The 21,777-nt window shown below is 33.5% G+C and overlaps 1 protein-coding gene across 2 annotated transcripts in view; it reads right to left on the bottom strand.

The window, feature by feature from the left end:
- The window catches only part of LOC131850454 (uncharacterized), a 71,396-nt gene that overhangs the window by 16,882 nt on the left and 32,737 nt on the right, over positions 1-21,777 (bottom strand). Inside the window, exons 1-3 of one of the 2 annotated variants that reach the window (XM_059200675.1) lie at positions 18,678-18,760; positions 18,306-18,564; positions 743-821 (exon numbers count right to left, since the gene is read on the bottom strand). The gene's annotated coding sequence lies outside the window, so the exon portion shown is untranslated. Of the gene's footprint in view, positions 1-742; positions 822-18,305; positions 18,565-18,677; positions 18,761-21,777 lie in introns of those variants that run through there. The other variant, XM_059200674.1, reaches the window with a different exon arrangement.

Genomic DNA, 21,777 nt, shown 5'->3' with positions numbered 1-21,777 from the left:
ATCTGTTCAATCAACTAGTCAAGGCTCTTTATAAGTGTTAGATGGTTACTAGGTTATATCACGTAACTATATATAGTTATGTTACCTTTACAAACTTAAGTTCAAACTACTCTAGACTTTATAGTAGAAATGTTACTGTTAAAATAAAATCAAGGCAAATGCAAGAATGGCGGCCTAAACTAGTGGTGATTTACTCTCGAAACTTATTCCGAAACAGTGATATTGAATTGTGCCGTGTCTAACATTTTTATACTTTTGAATTGGGTACTTATATATTCCATTTAACTATAACCAATTTATTCAGTTTAGTTTTTATTACTTTTCAAAAAATTTGCCGAAAATTTAATTGAATTTAAATGGATATTAATATACAAATACCGAACCAACAATACTACCAGTCTAAGTTGGCGAGTATTCTGGACAAGTTATCCTTTATTTCGAGTAGAAAAAAAAAATATACATCCCTACTTACATATATAAATAAACAGATTAATCTATCGCCTACGTCCGGGAGGGAGACCCCGGATGTGCTATAAGCTCTTATTCTTCTAAACACTACCGGCATTAGGTAGATACTATAGCCTATAGTAATAAGGATCATTTTCCTTACAGCTGCAGTGTTAGTGATTCTAGGTTAGAATCAATTGCAAATTATTTCAGCCCTGAGTTATCCCGCTATGGCCGTATTCCCGTTATCCAGAGTAAAGGTTATTCAAGAAGTCAATAAATAAGGGTTACTTACTTTTGATACAGCTATCCTGCTTGATGTGAATGGCAGTCCGTAGTTGGGTTCATGACTACGGCTTTAGTCCCTCCCTGACCTGAAATAAAGAAAAAAAAAAGCATGTAAGAAAACACTCTACGTATCCTACACTTCGTGATTTTCTATCATAATTTTGTAACGTATATTCTTCACAATACTATATGTGTATCTTGCACTAATATTTTATAGCTATGTAGGAAAGCGCAATGCACACTGAACATCAGTGTGTATCGCGCGTGCGTACAGCGTCTCGCTTTGCTCTGTATAGGACGCGCTGTACTGACCCTGAAGAAAACTTCCTTGTCATGTCGAAATAGTTAATTGTCGCGAAAGGCGAAAATATAGATCCAATTATCGAATTATTGTAATTGCGATACTGAACCATACAAATATATACTTTATACATACGTATTATATGGTGATGCCACATATAAAAATAATATTTTCGTATTCCTTTAAAAATATAATTTCAAATGATCAGTTTCGTATACATAACATGGTTAAACTAAGGGTTTGTTTTCAACTAGCGTCTAGCCCTACATAATGTAAAGAGACATAAAAAGAAAAAAAATCATGTTTGATTTTTTATATCATGTGAAAACGCCACGCAGTCTGTTCAGATTAAATATTTAGTTACTTATATAAATGATATTAAGATACAATCTAGTCTTCGAGGATGGTTGGTAACCCTAACACAAATATACACGGACATTGACCCAAATCCGGCGTCCGTTGACAAACGATTCAGCACATTATGCGGTTTGACTTTTAAATCGTTTTCGATGAATAAAAATATACAATAGACATGACACGGTATCATTCTTGTGTTGTGGATGTTTACATTCGATTAGATTATTATTATTGTGATATGTGTCATTGATAGGTATATAATATATAGAATACCCAGGTCCATTTGACACGCATACTTGTATTATATATATAAACATGTGAAAGGTGAAGATTTTGTACACGATATTAGTTATTTTATTTACTAACTAGCTACCCCTACACTACTACACATCCTCTTCGATCGATTCCTCGTCCAATTCAAACGGGGATCGATATTATGACGGCCTGAGCCGAGATTCGAACCACCAGCGATGCCCTCACACTAGTCGTATCCGTCAGGCGGGAGTAGGCCTACAACCGCTCCATAAGTTATGGAGCGGTTGAAGGCCTACATAAGTCCTTCCGCGGGTTTGGAGTGTCATCTGCTCTCCCCCCTATCTGGTGAAGCTGTACAGGCCAGCTGCGGTCAACAGTATTAGAGTAGTCCGAAAAAAAAACTACTAGTAGTTGTCATGTATAAACGAAATAACTCTTTTGGAAAGTATACACTACATCCTGAGGAGGTAAAAACCATCGCTCCTAAGAATATCTTTCAATTCTTGTCCTTGATGGGACTAGGTAGTGAATTTTGAAAAAGGGCGAGTACAATAGATCTATGTAGGTCGCAGTGTTACAGGTCTTAACACCCGAAAATAGGGGGAAAGGGATTGTTAGTAATGTGGACTCGGTTACTAGCAACGTACCATGTCAGGTTGACCTCCTAGCAGTTCCCCCTGGAAACCATCGTGATAAATTTCTGCTAAATATGTCACGAGGGGCTAACTGACCTGACCTCATGTTTATCTTATCATCCTCCACTTGTGCATACCATTATCATTCATAAAAAAAACACCTGACAATAGCCCAAAACCCTCAATAAAAAAAATACCTCGCCACGCTTCGGTTGTAGATGTATTTATTATACACATAAACCTTCCTCTTGAGTCACTCGATCTATTGCTATTCTCTATCTATAAACTGTATTAACATCTATTGCGAACAGACAGCGGAAGCGACTTCATTTTCTACTATGTAATGATATGAAATAGGATGAGTTAATCCATATCCATAGTAATATTGTAAATGAGAAAGTATCAGGCTGCCTTTACCTTTTTAAGGTTGAACGAATCTCAAAGAAGCTTAGGAATAACATAGATTGTATTATAAGGATGGATACAAGACATAGCCTAGACTTTCTTTGATCTTAAATAAAGCAGAAATCGCAGGTAACATACAGTACTACAAATGTGTAATTGGTACTATATGTTTTTTTCTGTTATATTTCATATTGTATCTGTTATATTGTATTTGTCTATTACATTTCATGCCTAAAAGGATCTGTCACTAGATTTTTAATCTAAAAAAAACTCCAGGGGCCTCTCTCAATCTACCCCACCAGTAATAAAGCGTGAAGATAGATGGAAAAATATACACGATATGCGATCAATCAAGCGACCGAGACCAAGCTCACCGAGAGAAAACAATTTTCGTCAACACACATAAATAAAGCAGCTCAATGTGTGCTCAATGTATTCAAACTATATTTACGCACACCACTACGCTCACAGCTGTGTCGGGTCATTGCCCCCGCGGGCTGCGCGAAACAAGGTGAATCGTAATGTACGGAGCCTGTACCTACTTTTTGTCAACTGAGATATATAATAAGTACGTTTAAGTATAACTTGTCTTATTTTGTAACTTGAATCAAAAGATGAGATCACTCTTATTTGGTACTTGTATTGAAAATAATTTTTGTTATATAATACTTACTATAGCAAAAACTTTGCACCCCTTTTCACTGAAACTTTGCGGACGGAGGAATACGAAATTTGACTCAGTTAAAATTTGTATAGAGCAGCAGTGTTAAAAGCATTTTATTATAGTAATGCTTAAAAATGCTTCAATATATTAAATAAAACGTCGCAGATACATTCATACACACATTTGATTACCTTTCGAACACTCGGCGAATACTAGTCGAATTAAACTAAGGTAAGAGTAATCATTAAAACTATTTAGCAGTTGTAAAAAGAAACAGCCAGGAATGTCGTGCACGCGAAGAATTACATGGGTTTTGTTTTGGTCAAGCGTAGTAGGGATATTATCATATTACTTCTTAAATGCTTAAGCATTTCTTATAAAAATATACTTAATAAGTATTTAAGCAATTAAGACTTATAAAACATTTTTGTATTACTGGAATGACAAATTAGACGTAGGAGTACTATATTTGCTCTGCCTATAAAAAATAAGAACTACTTAATTTAATTTATACCTTTGGGAACATTCCTAAAACACATTCTTTTGTTTTTCTCAACTTTTTATTAAAATAAATAAAACATGTAAGTACTTACTGAGGGTCCAGCGTCTGGTCGCTGGATCTTGTATCACTATTTATTTCGACGTTGATATTCACTAGATATTTCGACGTCGTTGTAAACGTCGAAAGCTATCTAATAATAAATTATCATTGTAAATATCTCGTTTATGAAATATTTACAATTGTGAATAACCGTGAATACAGTTTAAAATAAAAAAATCTGTCCTATTTAAAAAATTTCACAATTAACAACCTAAAAACACTGGGGCTAGAGATTTAAAATTTGTGTGTATTGCAGGGATTTCCTGAATTTCTTACAAGTATAGGCGATTAGAGCATGGGCTCCACCGACAAGAGGGTGGCTCCTACATAATTAATGAATGAATAGGGTTCATGGAAGCGAAACAGTACAATGCATATGAAACTACTTTCGAACTTACCAGTATGTAAGTTCGAAAGTAGTTTCATATGCATTAAAGACCACGTATACAAAGTAAAGCGAATTATCGGATTTAAGATTAGTAGGTACGGTACAATACCATATAATTATTCTCCATTCAATTCAGTATTCAGTTGTAGATAATTTTCAAAACGGAACCGTATATTTCGTTACTTCTTGCTGCATTATTCGATCGATATTACAACGACCTATTTATTTCTCAATACTACTACAACACAGTGTATTATTTGTTTAAATATAATTTCACAGGAAGTTTTATGTAATAAAATTTAGATGAATCAAATTCAGTGAACTCAGTATCCAAGGGATATCCCCTAAGTGAATAATTAGTATTATGACAATGGGTTACGCAAAATCCCATTGAAGCTTTTGTTGTATGTATGACTGCACCATTCTATGGAACTAATTATCATGTTATCGATGTATTCACTGAAACTCAAAGATGGCACATCTTATAATACTAATTAAAACAGTAAGAAAACAGAATTTAAAGTATTCGGCTAGAATTTGACGTTCGGAATGATGCTAGTATAAAGTTGCGAGTTTTTTGATAAAATTCATTTTAGCACTCTTTGCAAAGGATCCTTGGTTACACCCAACTTTTACCTTTTTTATGGATGGAACAGCTAAAAGTCGACACCCACCTAATGGAAAATGGCAACCAACGCCTTTAGACAACATAACTACGGATATTATAAAATCGCTGTGGTACTGCGGGCGATCCGATTTCTGATTTCTTTACCTGTAGTTTCACTGCCATATCTTAATTGCCCTTTAAACTAGAAAGCAGCTTACTGCTTAGCGGAATAAATCCTATGATTGACTGGTAGAAATTGCCGCTAGTATAAAGTCCGCCAAATGTACCATTACTATTTGTATATACAAAATGAGTTCTATATATAATAGAGAGAGAGTTATGAGCACATAGGAGAATCCATGTATGTTATTCTCATTGGAACTATATTATCCCAGTAGGTACATATGTGCCCAGAACTTGAATACCAGTAGATATTAGGAAATACTCAATATAATGCCAATAATATATCATTCAACGCGCAGCTAATTTAGCATGCAGTGTATATTTGAGTAGCGTCACCGGTAAATGCGCGGGCGCGCCTGTGGCCCACATTGCGTTCTATTTTCTGTTCGGTGCGCGCTAACGCCCTCTATAATTAGATCTGCATTGTTTATGAACGGCGACCGACTAACATCAAACGATTAATGTATAACTTTCCGTATTATTTCCTTGTTATCACATTCGTCCATTAATCTATGGTGCATGTTTAATCTGTGTACAGAAACTGTTTGATTTTCATCGACAATGTTAAGATGACTAAATAGTTTTTACTATGTACAATATTGTAAACGTATTGCTTTTTTTATTAAATATAACAAACTGTTACATATATGTAAAACTCTAACAAAGGTTTAGAGTTTTACATATATGTAACAGTAAAAAGTGCAAAGAACAGATCGTAATCAAAACCAGTCTCCGTGATTGTCGTACAAACCCCTGAATTTATATCGCAAACAGAAAAATAATTATACGAAAATATTATAATCTCAGTATTTTAAGCCAAAACTGATGATTGTGATATCATCATCTCAATTTATATCTGAAATTGATAAATACTCATACGAAGACATGTCACTAATTTAATTATCTGTACACTTTATAATATTAGTACTATTTAAAGCCAAAACTGATACGCTTGTGATTATACTGACCACAAACGTCGACAGTAACGTTTTGCATTGTTACCAATGACATTTCTGTCTCTCCATTCGAATTCTGCTGCTGTCTTCGAAACCAAAAAAGAATTGAACATGCGTGATGCATGATAACCTTGAAGAGCGAAAGATATACGCGTGTCGTGCATGAATTGGTGAAGAACTGATTGACACAAATACCCACCACATTGACTATCTGAAGAAACTACTAACGAATTTAAAAAAAATATACAAATTTCGTAACACATATCATATAGAAATATACTATCTAAAAAATATATCTGGAAAAATACCGTGCTTGGAAGTTAAATAAAATACCAAAGTATTTTACTGACAATAATTTGTTAATTCTAAAGCGAAAGGAAATTTTTAAACTAGAAATTCGGTAGGAACATGCAGTAAAATCAAAGTGGCCGATTTTGTCCGTCGAGTAAGAATCGCTTAGATGCCTACTTGAAGTTCAAATCTAAAATTCGAGTTCATTTTTAAATAATTCAATTTAATGATTGACTACGAAATATTACTCAATCATCATATTATATGAGTACGAAATATTAATGATAATTTGTAATATAATAATCACTGTATTAATACTTACAATAACTCAGCTTATTAATTCTAACCATGTATGATACTTACATATTTATAATGTGTATTGTGTGGGTGCGTTTTATAGAACACACACATAGTAGTATTTACAGTGCAACATGTCAATATTGTAACAGTGCTTAGTGCAAAACCATTTTCAATAGTGACAAATAAATAAATTAATTTTTCGCAAGCTTCTTAAATTGTATGAAGAAAAAGTCAAAAAGTTTAAAATTTGTCCGTGGCATTATAGCTCTCCAAATGGACTATTTTTAATGCAGATTACTGTTTAAAAGTTGACGTGATGTAGATGTTTCTAAGCAATAATTTATAACATTCGATAATAAGACCTATCTTGATTATCTAAGACTACAAATTTTCGGGTTGTCGAAGAGATTTTATAGAATACTTGATGTATTCAAATATGGCGTTAGGAATAATGCATTAGGAAACCGGAGAGAATAAGATTATAACCACATTAAAGAAATAGAACGGATTAAAATGCCTGCAGGTTTATTTTTGGATTGTAACAACTAGAACTCGTCTATTTGGAATGTCTCCAACGTTTTACTTAAGATAACTAGGTACTTATTCGTTTGCAGTGTCAAATTGTGATTTAAAAACAAGTTTGTTTCTATTTCTATGGACTGTTACTTTAACTAATTTTATTTAGATTATGTATAGTTATAGATACTACGAAGAAGGAATATTTGATTACAAAAATTGTTGAAAAGATTCAGAGATCGAAGAGAATAGGAAGATTATCGCACCTTCGCGTACGAATCATATGTAATTCTAAAATGTATGCAAAGAAACGAAGCTGTGTTCATATAATAAACAATATACTTATGTATATTAAAATATATTAAAATACATTAAAATATACATAAGTAATTATTCATATTTAAATTCTCCATTCAAAAGTTCATAGTTAATGTCAATAGATATAGATATTATCAGTCATCGAAATAGCTACCGTAATATTATTATGTCAATTAAATTAACCTTTAGGAAAGTAATCACGACGTTTGTTAGGCCATCGTGACACGCGAGCATGTTGTTTTCCTTCACCGGTTATTTGTGTGTTAGTGGGTCATGCCTGCGAGCCGACTCTGTTCAAACAACTTATAGACTCGTACACACACAAATAATAATCCGATTAAACACAAACTAATATATACACGATTACGGTTTCAATTGTTTCCACATATAAAAATTAATTGCATGCCGTAGCAAACTATTTGCATGAAAGAAGTTCCAAAAATCGTACAGAAAAGTGAAAATTTGTGTTTTAAATATCTCTATAAAACTACTTACTGTAATAAAAATATTTGGGCTCATTTTCTATTAAACTGTATGTTATCAGCCCTTTCTCTTTTTATTTTCAATTAACCTGTGTAAGAATTAAAAAAACTTTGCATAATTAACGTTTACACGCTGCCACAGTTAGACGTTTAACGAAATATGCTAAAGTCGACATTTAAAATAAATATAAATTTAAAACTCGACTTCTACTCAAGAGTAATATAAATTTAAAATTCAACTTCTACTCAAGAGTAACGATATGGTAATATAAAGTAAATGGGCATATTATTTATTTATGCCTGTTATACAAACTCTTAAAGTGAATTAGTGCTTTGATAGCATTAATTCACTTTAAGAGCATTCAACGACTAAATAAGATGACTTAGGTGGTCATAGAAGAACTAAACTCTTTTATCAACTAATGCTCCAAAATGCTAGTTTAGGCCGCCTACGCTTTGTTGGGCGTAGGCGGCCTAAACAAGAACATTACGAAGAGAATAAAACTGAAAAGATATTTTTACATTCAGAAATTATTGGACTAAACATTTCTGACGTGGATTGACTTCGCGAAATTACGCAAAAGTTCGGTGTGTTGTCAGTAAACTATTGACATTGTACTGTTAACTGCAGTAGGAAGTTAATAAATGGTTAGAGCTCTGAGTTAGTTACTCCGCCTTGTAATAGAATTTGAAATAAGGCTATCGGGGGAACAATTAAGCTGATTTTGCCACGAGGCCACACAGATAACTTCAAAATTGAACAACAAGAACGACGTGATACTGTATAAAAGCCGTCCTTTACAAACAGCTTTAGAAAAAAAAGTCTATATAATACATATAATTAAATTAAATTATCTATAGAAAAATAAAAGTGACTAGGGGTTGGGTACATCAAAAAATTTATAAAAAAACGGAACTGTATAGTCTAAAACCTAGATGGGTTTAAAAGAACAAATGTAAATAATTAGGCCAGATAATTATTTACAAATACAGCGGTCACGTGCGAGACCCAGACCTATATCATAATACAGCTGGCTGCCTACATTGTTGTGCATCTACTACGTTATTGTGCATCAGTTTAATGCAAACACTAATCAACTATGGGCGTTTTCACATGGCAGCAAACATATCATATAATTATGAGCGGTTTAACGAACACACTTACTTTCCAATTATTACGGATTCGATCCACGCCCTATATAAAACTTTTATATTATTTTTATATCTAACTGGAATATCCTAACAATTATGCAGTAAAGAGGCATGATACCTGTGTCGTACAATATAGTGCCTCATTTCCGCATAATTGTTAATAACCCATGACAATCCACAGCGATCTATAGTTTCAAGCTTAGCAGAACTTTATACTTACTTGACTTAAATAGATTTTTTTATAAATATACACTTAGAAAACACCCAATCCAACAATCACACTCATGAATACAAATGTTTGTACTGTGCTCGAACCCGCGTTCTACGAAAGTAAAGCGATGTGCTAAACCGATAGACAGTGGTCTATCGGTTTAGCACATCGCTTTACTTTATTTTCTGTTGACAACATCAGTGGATGTTGTCAACAGAAAATAAAATGTATCATATCATACCTATGACTTATCAGCAGAACACGGTTTATAAAGTAAACTGCTTAGCTGGTGAAAATACGTGAATCAGAGGCACACAAAATAACTTTGTACAATCTAACCTCGGTAATCAAATTTGGGTGTTTTCTGTCCATATAACGGCCTATGTGGTCTAGCAGTTTAGCACACTGCCTTACTTCCGATGGCTGCAGGTTTCTCGCTCTCTTCTGTTCTCTCGTATATATAATTATTTATATCAGTAGTTTAGTACTTATAGTAGAAACTTTGTATATATTTGAAAGAAAAGCGTGATATTCATATTTATTATTCACTATAGCATAAATAAATATAACAATTTATAATTTGATTAGCTGTCATTTCCCGCACACGATCGATTACGTAATATGATACGGTGGCTATCAAATTGCTACAACTTTGTTTAGATATTAGACTATCGTTTACAAATGTTTTCATAATAAAATGATTGTCATTCGATACATATGACTAAATACTTGTATATTTATAATAACAGTTAATTAGTCTTCTTATTTTCTTTGCAAATTTTTGTATTGTCAAAAAACCCAGGAATCTCCAAAGAAACATTTTGTAATGCGTATTCTTTATTTAAATAAAACAGATTAAGAACTCTTCAAGTAAAACGGAATCAATTTAAATGCGATTAAATAATAATAATAATAATAACAGGTTAATCTTTAATCATATAACAATTTGAAGGTCATCAAAGTATTTAATTAATTTGACGATCTCAATTGCTTTTTAGCCCATCACCTTCCGAAGGTCTAAGGTTTCATTCATTGCACAATACAAACACTTGTATTCATGAGTATGAGTGTTTGTGTTTGACTGATATTATTAATATATTATGTATATATTTATAAAAAAATGCACCCATAAAACGAGATCTGCTTAGGTTGCGACTAGACAGCGTGTAAATTGTAGGGTTCTTCTAAAAAGAACAGAAATCGTGTAGGTAATGTATTAAAGTTCAAGGTCTTGCCATTTTTCCGTGGATTCAGTTCATCGATCCGTCAGACCTTGACCTTCGCTTCACGGTCTACATATTTTTAGAAGTAGGTATCCGAAACTGCATAAATTCATATTAACTACTATAGATTTCATCTCGAAACTACGTCAGACGTAAAATTATCGGGAATTTGAAGAAACACGGCTATAATAAAATAGCTGCTGTGCCTGTGGTTTTGTTCGCATAGCATAAAAATATACGATATTTGATTTAAATTTCATTAATGATTTACGTATTAGTATATATTACATTTATAATAAATTAAATATGTATTAATTTGCAGTATGGCAAATATTTTAATCGCCTACCCTAATGACAAAATATTCTGCAACATGATTACATTACATAATGTATATTATGTAACACAAGGCGAGTTAGCAAGTGACATTGAACCAAAAATAATATTATTAAAATTTAAATTTTGTTTTTGTAAATCGTTGTGTGACGTTTTTGGCGCACCATATAAAAGCGGCTCCATCGTAATTTTGTATTAGGTATAAATATATATTAAAAACAAAATACAGACTTAGCTAACTTAGTTTTCAGTGTATTTAACAAACATTAATTCAATCCGTGGCATCATTCTAGGGAACAATTTATAGCGTCGTTTTCTTAACAATTGCCACTACTTAGAATAAAATAACGAAAAAAACGTGCAGCAGAATAATGTACAAAATATATGCGTATATTATGTATATGTACAAAATACGAAACTTTTTTTGTTTCTTTCTGCTCATAAAGTTAACATCACTTAATAAGATCCAAAAGATCTTAATGATTCTTTCATTACATAGTGCAATAATACGAAGTTTAGATTATTGCACTATCCTCTAGTAACTAAACAAAACAGATATACATCACTATAAATAGAGAAAGTGCGAAAGAGAAGAATCAAACAAAAAAAAAAAGAATTTAGTTGACAATAGGCCATTTTAACAACATACACTGAAATTACAACTTGCTCATACGAAATTCCACATAAATATCTAAAGCAAATATAGGAGAGTATGAGACAATGTCCAAAACGAAGATCACTGTCATGTTTGTGGTAAAAGAATCGCACATATTACACTATATGAATAACATTAGATTATGGTACAGCGTGCATTTGCGTTCGAATGTAACAGCCAGTTGTGCAAACGACGGCGAGACGGGTTGGTTCCAGATTAGTAGGCCAATGTCGCAGCCCACAGCCACTGTAGCCCTCTTCCGAACTTTGTAGCGGACGAGCCTTATAAGAGGAAACGAGGGGATTACACAAACTGATATTTTCTGATAATATCCGTAACATTACCATTGCAATAATTGCAAAATTATATGTTAAAGATAGTCGTAAATATGACGCATTGATGGTCCATCAGGTTGGCACACAGCTTTACTTACGATGGTTGCAGACTTGGTTCCTTGCCCGATAATAACATTTTTTTGTAAGTACTTATGTATGTATAAAGAAAATGTATAGAAGTATGTATTTCTATCGTTATGTATGTATTTATATAGTTGTTTAGAACCACTATGGGTTCAAGCTGTGCTTTGTTAATTGGATTATTATTATAATATTCTATTACATTTTCAAGCAATTTAAGGAGACTGTGGAGATTACGTTTTTCAAATAAAATATTTTAATATATCAGCATACCAAATGGGCGATTGCAGACCTTACTGTAACACAGTATGTTTTTAGCTCTTTGCTAGTCAGTTTACCCCGAAAGTCACGAGTTATCGTTATGTAGAAAGGTATAAAACACATAATTCCCTACGTAAGTGATGTTCGGTTATTCTACAGTCATTATTATAAGGAGGAAAGGTTGTTAGTAATGGTGTCCCCATGTGATCCCATTGGTAGCAATGTACCATGTTAGGTCAACCTCCAACGTTCACATTGGGAACTATCCTGGTTAATTTCTGATTGTTTAATCACAAAGGACAAACTGACCTGACTACATGCTAATCTTATCCAATCTCCACTGGTGCCCTGTCAGCGCATACAGTTAGTATAAAAGGGTTGTTCGATTATCATCCATAAAAAAGAGTAATAAAAGGAAAGAAAGAAGTAATTCCAATTCTATTTTCGAGAAATATTTGAACATGTGCACAAACACCGGATTCTCTGTTAAATGACAGCAAAAAACATATGATTCATGCGGGGCCCGAGGCGTGCCGATCAGCAAAACCTAATGACACTTCCACGAAAGATTTGATATCATATTTACAGGGATACAAGAATGTTACGACGCTATGTAGGTATGTACTTATTTATATAATGTTTGTTAACGATGTTATTGAGTAATTACGAGATTATAACGTCATTTTATAGTAAGTAGGTAGGTACTTATATTCAATTACGTCGTCGAACTATACAATAATTAATCACCATTCTTATATTGTCCAGTTTACTGAGTGTTCTGTTACATCAATTCATCAATATGTTATCACATAGCTCGCCAGAACCACATGGATTACATCCATTGACTCCCTGCACTATTTTTGAGGTCTACACTCATTTCTGAGGTGAACCTTTACATCATATTTCTATGTACTCAGTCTCCTTAGAAACTTACTTCTACGTCGGTTTTAACAATATTTAGTTATAACTCGCTAAGAAACTTGAGAGGCACTCGAATCGGAATATTTTTGTTCCATATGGGATGTATGCGTCACATATGCATCACACTTTCGTTTACGGACTTCGTGGAATTTTGGAGCAAAAGAAAAGAAAGAGGTATTTATATAAAAAAAACTTCATAACATAATTAGCATAAAGTAACATCTTACGGTAAAAATAAATTTCAAATTATTATTATCGATTCATAAAATCGCTGAATATAAAACTATCTGATTTATTTATTATGAAGCTCTCTATTTCGCTCTACATGTCGTTCGCTCGTGCACCCTACTGAGCGACTTATTTTCTCGGCGCTGTTTCTAATTATACAAAACACAAGTATCTATCTACATAAACACACGCAAATCACAAGGACAATCACGACACGTGTGCGTTGATAAATTTAATTTATCGTAATTGAACAGTGTACAACTACGCGGAAATGGAGGTGAAAGTGGGGTGAAAGCGGCGCGCGCAACGTTTACCTAATCACGGCGGCGGCGCGGGCGCAGCGCGGGCGGCCCGCGGGACGTTACATCAGCGGCCCAACAAATGTGAAAGTCAATGTTATACTCGATGACTGTTGCTGAGACACGCTGCCAGCACCATGGAATTCGCATCGTTTTACATACCGTTAGTAATTTGACATTCGAGAGCCATACCGCCGAAGTTTACTTTGGTTATCTGTGTCACTGTAGCGCTATCTAAAAGTTGTGCGACTGTGATATGGCATACTTAAAACCTTAGATGTATTACCATAAACAAGTGGATTATGTAAGGCGATAAAATCGTATAGAATGCGAATATTAACAAAATAAACAATTGTGGTTGGCGGTGGTTGTGGCTTGCGAAATCGAGCGTGCTAGAGAAAGTGTTCAGTTATTAGTGTCGCCATTGTTCCTGATAGTGGGTATCTAAGTGGGTCGGCGGAGACGTTAACTAGTGCAAACTGGCCATATCTGTATGCGCATTGTTTGTTTATATTACGACTAGATATATATATACACCTACATATTTTATTCAAGAACTATAGTGATTTAGAATCATCACTCGCATAAGATCAAATACATAGAACATTTAAGTCAGTAACTTACTTCTCTGTTCTGTCTTCAAATACTATATAATAAGCAGACATTTTTTAAAGACGTATCACCCTTAGCATTGCTATAATTTGTTGTAAGTTGATTGGCCACCATTGGCGGTGAATCTTTTAGTATTTATTCTTTATTTCATACACAGTACTACATCGTACATACGTACTATGAGTGAGTAGTACGGTCGCCGTTTCATTTATCTACTTGACGACATTACCACATGTTTCGTTCATAGTTACAATCTTTATGTAAATAATATACTTATTGAAGTCACGATTCATATTATATTTTTACAACATTTACAAGTGTATTAAGTATACCTATATCGTTAACAGACAGATAAATGAGTATTGTGGTTTACGTTCAAACAGTTTTGAATGAATTATTATAAGCAATTAATAGTATTGCTATTATTTATACATTACGTACATTATATACCGCCTAAGTATTCTTAGAAAACGAAATATACCTACTTCAGACTAAATCAACAAAACATTAAGTGCTCCAATAATTTCATTTATCAATATCCTTGATCCAAAATAGATTTGATAAAACTGGCTGACTTCTATAGGAGCATCCCTATCAGTACTGTTTGACTTATAGATATATAGGCATCCACTTCACTACTGATTACAAAATGTAATTGTTATACTTTATAAATTGTCCTAGTTCTTGCTAATATTAATAAGAAGAAAGTCCTTGTCTTAGATACCTAAACGGAGTAACAGTATTAAGAATTATTTTTTGGTGATAGAGCTAAATGACCTAAGTGTAATAATTTATATTTATAATAATGTCTAAACTGTGACGATTTTCATTAATTTCGTATAATTATAGAATTTAACTTTTTCTTTTTAAATATCAGCTTTCAAATGACAGTACATATGCAGTATATAATTTGAACTGTCCATATTATAGATGTATACGCAAATGTAATACCGATAATGACAGTTTTGTGTTAAAATTATTAAGGCAAACTTTTATTCTAATTATCCTATTAATCTAAGTGCCACCTACTGTAGCCCAAATATCTGTTTAACATCTATTCTAAGCACGTTGTTAGACTAGAGATGAGAAAATACTTTTCATTTTATATTTCGCAATAACACATTCTCTTTCTTATTGGGAGTAAGAAACGTTAATCATATTAGAGTATACATACGTCTGAAATCAAGTATATTTTAGCAAAATAATTTTACCAAAATTAACTAGTAATTTAATAAATGCCTTATAAATCTACTTATTTGTCAAGAAACAGATAATGTAATCTAGACAAACATAATTTTAATAACCTGTCATGAAGGTTTCTTCAGGGTCACTGCAGCTTTGGATATCTTAGTTGATTAGAACAGAAAGGTTACATTTTTTACAATATGTAGATTACTATCTAGTCATCGAAGCAAAATTCTAAAGAATTTCTGACAACAAAAATTCATACATGTACACATGTATGGATTTTTGTTGCCAGAAATTTCCAAGGTGGTTAAAGGAAATGTATTTTTGTATTGTAAATATAGAGCACCTATTTCTTTCTTCCCAAGGCATATAAGACGAAGATATTCACTCTTCAAAATTGTGGTTATTATTATATTAAACCTTTTCAAACTTATGTCTCCAGTGTGATGCAAGAAACGTGTTTTGTACACGTTTTGTTGACTCGAGAAAATTATAAAAATGTCTAGATAAAAAAATACAATAGGTTTTTATAATGTCCATACATATTGCAGCCGATGGCTATTATCCCGACCGCATTAGAATTTTTTAAAAAATAAGCTGAATTGTGTAGTTTCGTGAGAACAAATTATTCGTGCCATGTCTAAAATTTAGCATTCAAAAGCCATTTATATTAATAGCGACTGATCTAACGTTCAAACAGACTAACGAGGTTCTTCCTCATAGTAGTGGTGGCACACAGTGGTCGAAATGCGATAAGATAAGTTTCCACATTATCTATGATAAAGATAGATACAATTTTCAAATAATTGTGTATCTTGTGAAGTTTACAATCATTTACGTCACTTTATTGAGACATGATTCAATCGGCTTTATAGTACTCGTGTATATAATATTTTTAAATCGAAATTTTTAAAAATCAAGTTGATTTTTAGGATCAAATATTCTGAATATATAGATATTAATTTGTTGTAAAATTATCTCCAGGTTGAAATAAACTATTGTTAATAATTTACTATTGTGACCGAGACTCGTGATGCACGGTGTCAGGCCGAGCTAGCCTAGGAGGAAACGCAGACCGCCCGCGAATCTGCCTTGACCCACTTCTCGGTGTGTAGGTAGATAGCGACTTCACAGCACAGAGCCACACAATTGCGACGAATTATTATTTCGTCGTGGTACCCACTTTGTATAAAGTCACCTGCATGCATGTTTCCACCAGGCAGGCCGATAATTTTTGTGCTATTCTTACTTCCAACCAAATCCCCTTTAAGTATGACAATTTGTTTGGGGAAAAATTTAATTAGGGTTTATTGCTTTAATATTCAAACACAAATTAAGAGGAAAACGTTTGTAACTACGTCACACAATCCAATTTGAGGAAGGAAGTCAATAAAGCTAATTATTATGAGCAGTTACAAACTTCTTATCTTTGGATGGTTAATATCGCATGCTAAGACACTGAATTTTAACATGAAATGATGCGCCAATGGTATTCTCTGGCAGGACACCAGTTGAGGATGAAAAAATGAGCATGTTACCATCTTGGCGAAATGACTTCGATGGTATCACACCACGTTGATCTGACATTACTAGCAACAGTCACTATTTTCTCCATTACTAAAAATTAAATCCCACCTAGAGAGATGCTAACGATCTTGAAAATGTTCAAATTATATGAGCAAAAATGCTGTAATTTTAACAGTATACATACAGATTTACGTCTATAAGAGGCATATGTTCATCGCTGGGCGTCAAATGGGGTGCAGCTGAAATGATGATGATGGCACGCTGTCAACGTGCGTGACAAGGAATAGGAATAGCACAGCGTACGCGCAACTAAATTAATTTACTTCCATTAATAAACAATGATTATTAAAGTGAAAATTTTCCCTCGTCGCGCCGCTCGCCGTATAAATAATATTCATTTTGATATCGGGAACACAAAGTGTCAACCGTGTTCTAAATTTAGTGAACTTGCACACGAGGTCGTGATGCGCGTCAGGCAGTACGAGAAGATGGCGCCCGTATATTTGCGATCTCGATATCTCATTAGTTTTCGAACCTTGCTCAACAATTCACAATGAGCAATTCAATTAGATACAGAGGGAATAGAGCAAGAAGGCCAACAGTATCCAAACGTTATGAAAACACGAGAATGTGCGAATTTATTTATCAATGTGCATGCACCTGATTGCTTACAATTACTTACCGATAATTATTCACTTACATATAGAAACTTAGGAAATGTATGAATTTGGGCAATAGTATTTAATCTTTATTTTTAATAGTATCGTTTATTTATATTATGCAAAGATATGATAATAAAGTGTTGTCGCACTATGGAATGTTACTTTAGAAATAAGCAGCGAAATACTTACAATGTCGACGGAAACTGTGTATCGAAAGTAACTTATTTAATAAATAGGATTTATACTAAATACTATATTACAATTCTTGGGTTCCTCATATGCTTTAAACTGTTACTTTTTCTGTAGCATTATATTTAGTATTATTTATACTAACTCGATATCCAGCGAAAAATATATTTATATTGTTTTCATTGTAGGCATTTTCTTAGTTACTAGTTGGCTCGAATTCAATATAAACATAATATTGAACATCTGTTACTGACCTAAATACCAGGTACTGCTCCTAATTCTATGAAATTTCACTAAAGGTATGTAAACTGGTATTAATAAAAACACTAATGATGTTATTCCGAAGTAACATGATAACATTTCGATACACTTATTCTGTTGTTTATTAAAATCAAAGATAGCTAAATTTAAAGAAATAAATTAGTTTACTTACAATTGCCATTTGCTCCTAGTGATCCAAGTAAATAAAAATCCAATAAATGACACAAATCACTTGTTTATAGCGCATAACAGTTGCAGAGTAATTTGCAGAGTAGGTACACTTCACTTTTTAAAATAAAAACTTCACTCTAATCCAATTTTATCGTTACACGCACACACACGGCAAATATACACAATCTATTTAGTTTCTTCTTTATTACATAAAACTTCACACACCGTATCTGGGTTCACACCCAGTTCCAAGTAGGTACCTGTAACAAGACAAAGCGGTAGTGAGTATAAGATTTTAAAATGTACTCTTTAAAACTTTTATGTGGTCTTGAATGTTGAACGCAGTGATAACACTCTATTAAAAAACACTTACTATATTAGAAGACTTAAATTTCCACAAAATGAAGTATGACGTAAAGAAGAGAGAGCGTCAGCAACAAACGGCGTGAGAACAGACCGCCGACTAAACGCTGACTGGCTGGTGCAATGGGGGGAATACGGGGAGGGGAGAACAGACGGAGGACAGAGCGAGGGAGGGGGAACGTCTGGCCGACTGGTTGGTCGACCTATTGGCTTGGCACACACGCACACAACAAGCAATATCACAAGATTGTAGTGTTGTAGGCTGTTTTTGTGCTCCATGAATGTGCTTACGAGGTTTGTCGACTGTCGTAAAACTGAGAGAAGTTTAAAGATCTCTAAGTACTTTTGTTCGTTTGACTTCTTTATTTTTCAAGTTGGCAAATTAAAAGTTAAAAATTACTCAAATCGCGCAGCAGTAATCGGTTAGTACGCAACCTTCAGGAGTTCTCATGGCCACGCGTTCGAGCGTAAAGGTCGCATCTTGCTGTTACTACAGAGTACAGCTTAACAATGCTTGTCGAATTGCGCATGACCAGCGATCACTTATTAGAACATAAAACGTTGAAAAAAATATTTTACCAACAAAGTGTCAAATTTTACATACGTATCATTGATGCATTTATAAATAGACCTATATTTAGTTAATTGCATATATTGACATGGACTATCTATTGCTCAAATTTATAAAGAACGAGTAATCTTACAACAAGGCAAGACATTTTATTTTTTAATGACAAGACAATAATGATATATATCATAACTCAAAAAATAACCTAGAATTAGGTCCAGCATGAAAAAATACAACCTTATAAAAAAAGAAGAATGAGTATAAGCATGTTTCTTCAGTGTGATTTTTCGAGTGAGAGGTAACCATGGATACAGAACAAAATATAAGGATAAGGATGAAAATAAATTTGAAATGATAATGAGAACCATTTCACGATCAGTTTTATAAATATATAGGTTAGGTACCTACGTACCTACTACATCCTACACACATCCGTACGATACGTATTGCTCATTCGATCCGCTACATTGGAGATATATAAAAATAAATACGTGGATTATCTTCGCGGGGGTAACGCACTTGTTTTGGTTCATATTCTCTCTCGCTCGCTCTCGCCATTTGGAATGTTATGTATCCTTTACATTTTAACACCGAATGATTCGCAGGTTTTTATTTTTAATAGCGACCGTATAATGTATTGGCCAAGCTGAACGGCCGCCGTTAGAATTACAAGTGTTGCAGAATTTGAATGACCATTTGTGAAGGTGTTCTGTTAGTACCTATATTGAGACAAAATATGCAGGATTGGTTTAATTCAAGATATTTAAAAATATATTTATTTTAACAACTGCAATGCAACAAAATTGTCTTCTTTTACTAGAATGGAATCTACTAGCAAAGTATTTAAAACAGTATATAGTAAAGTAGGTGAAATTTTCAAGTTGTTTCTATAACTTATGAATTTTGTCCTTATTTATATAACTACATATTTTCAACCAGCAATAGTAAAAAGCAGATTTAGGACTTAACCGTTTCTGACTCCTAAATGTAGAAGTCATAAAATCACGGAACAACGTTCGCACAAGTACCTATAAAAAAAAGTAAGAAATATTGTTTGAAACATTTTTTAATTTTTTTAGGCATTAAGAAACGTCTTAATTTTCTTAATCAGGTAAAAACGTGTTATGGTTTTGCATTAGCGGGCAAAAACGACAACACGTCTGCAAATTGCAAAACTGCGATTACAAGGTTGTACCGAGGTGACTCTAAGTTGCCATGAACAAGGATGCCAACCGTGTGAGGTTCCCCGTACTGGTACAAGATTTTTGATCCTCGGTACGACGTTCGTGGATTCATTCTCGTACAAATTCACCATCACATTACCCGCCAGAAACTAAAATACCATCTTGATCATCATCATTCACCGTGAGTTTTTACAGAAACATTATGCCATGCACAACTACATTGTGGATCATCATTCAGCAATGGTATTTTCTAACCAATACGATATTCAAAACTTCAAGAAAAGATGTTATTCCTTCTCAAAAGGCCGACAACGCAATTGCTATTTCCGCAGTGTTTCGGGTGTTCATGGGGATGGTCATCACTGACCACCAGGTGAGCCGCAATCTCGTAATAAAAATATTTACAAGATTTTAACCTAGGTAAGTTAATAAATAAATCTTCATTGCAGACAGTTTTATTTATTGATATGCCAGGTTTTGACTGAGGTTCTTCATACTATAAGGTTGGCAACCCTGATCATGAGTACGAATTGTGACGAACTTCATTAGCAACCTGACAGCCGCTCATCAGTGACGCTCTCAATGGTACATTCTATATTTTTTTCGCAGTGTAACACGACACACCAGACCAATGCGGTAAGCGCGGTCACACGTCGAACCGAAGTCGTCGCTGGGACCTGTTCTAGAGAAAGTGCCATTTCCAACTGATTACTTTCCAAGTGATTGCCGGCTTTTGGATTGCCGACACTACCGTTACGTTTTCGCTTAACTGGGTCAACTCACGCATATGGTTCTTCGTAGGTCCATTTAGCAACTGTTTTCACTTGTTTCGGTCAATTACATAAATTATTACGACGTTCTACGATGATCGATTTTTTTAGCCAAAGTAATTTATGGATTTATTTTTAAATTAACCTTAGTCAACTTAGTGAAATGTTACAAAACAAGTGAAATATTAAAAATAATGTAAGATTTTTCATAGTGTGCATACAGGTTATTTAATGTGTTAATTGTTATATTATATAATAACTCGGCCGGTCGTTACTAATTGGCAATAATAAAGTAATTATATAACATAAATAAAATTATGCACTTTTATAAACATCTCGCATTCCACAGTAATTATATATTTTGTTCTCTTTAAGCAAAAACCATTTTATACTGGTATCAGTTTCTCACTTAGTGTTGTCTGGTACCGTACCAGGAATGCCAACTGTACAAGAATCCTCGTAAAGGGCGAGATTGTTATCCTTCGTTACAAGGATGATTTAGTTCTGTTACCGAATAAATATTCATGTAGATCTTCGGTCTCAAAATTAAATATGTATAACATTATACAATAAAATGTTTACGACCGT

Source organism: Achroia grisella, unplaced genomic scaffold, assembly GCF_030625045.1.
Source record: "Achroia grisella isolate CSIRO2021 unplaced genomic scaffold, CSIRO_AGI_Agris_v1 utg770, whole genome shotgun sequence".
Taxonomy (NCBI): domain Eukaryota; kingdom Metazoa; phylum Arthropoda; class Insecta; order Lepidoptera; family Pyralidae; genus Achroia; species Achroia grisella.
This window is presented reverse-complemented; position numbering and strand designations above follow the sequence as displayed.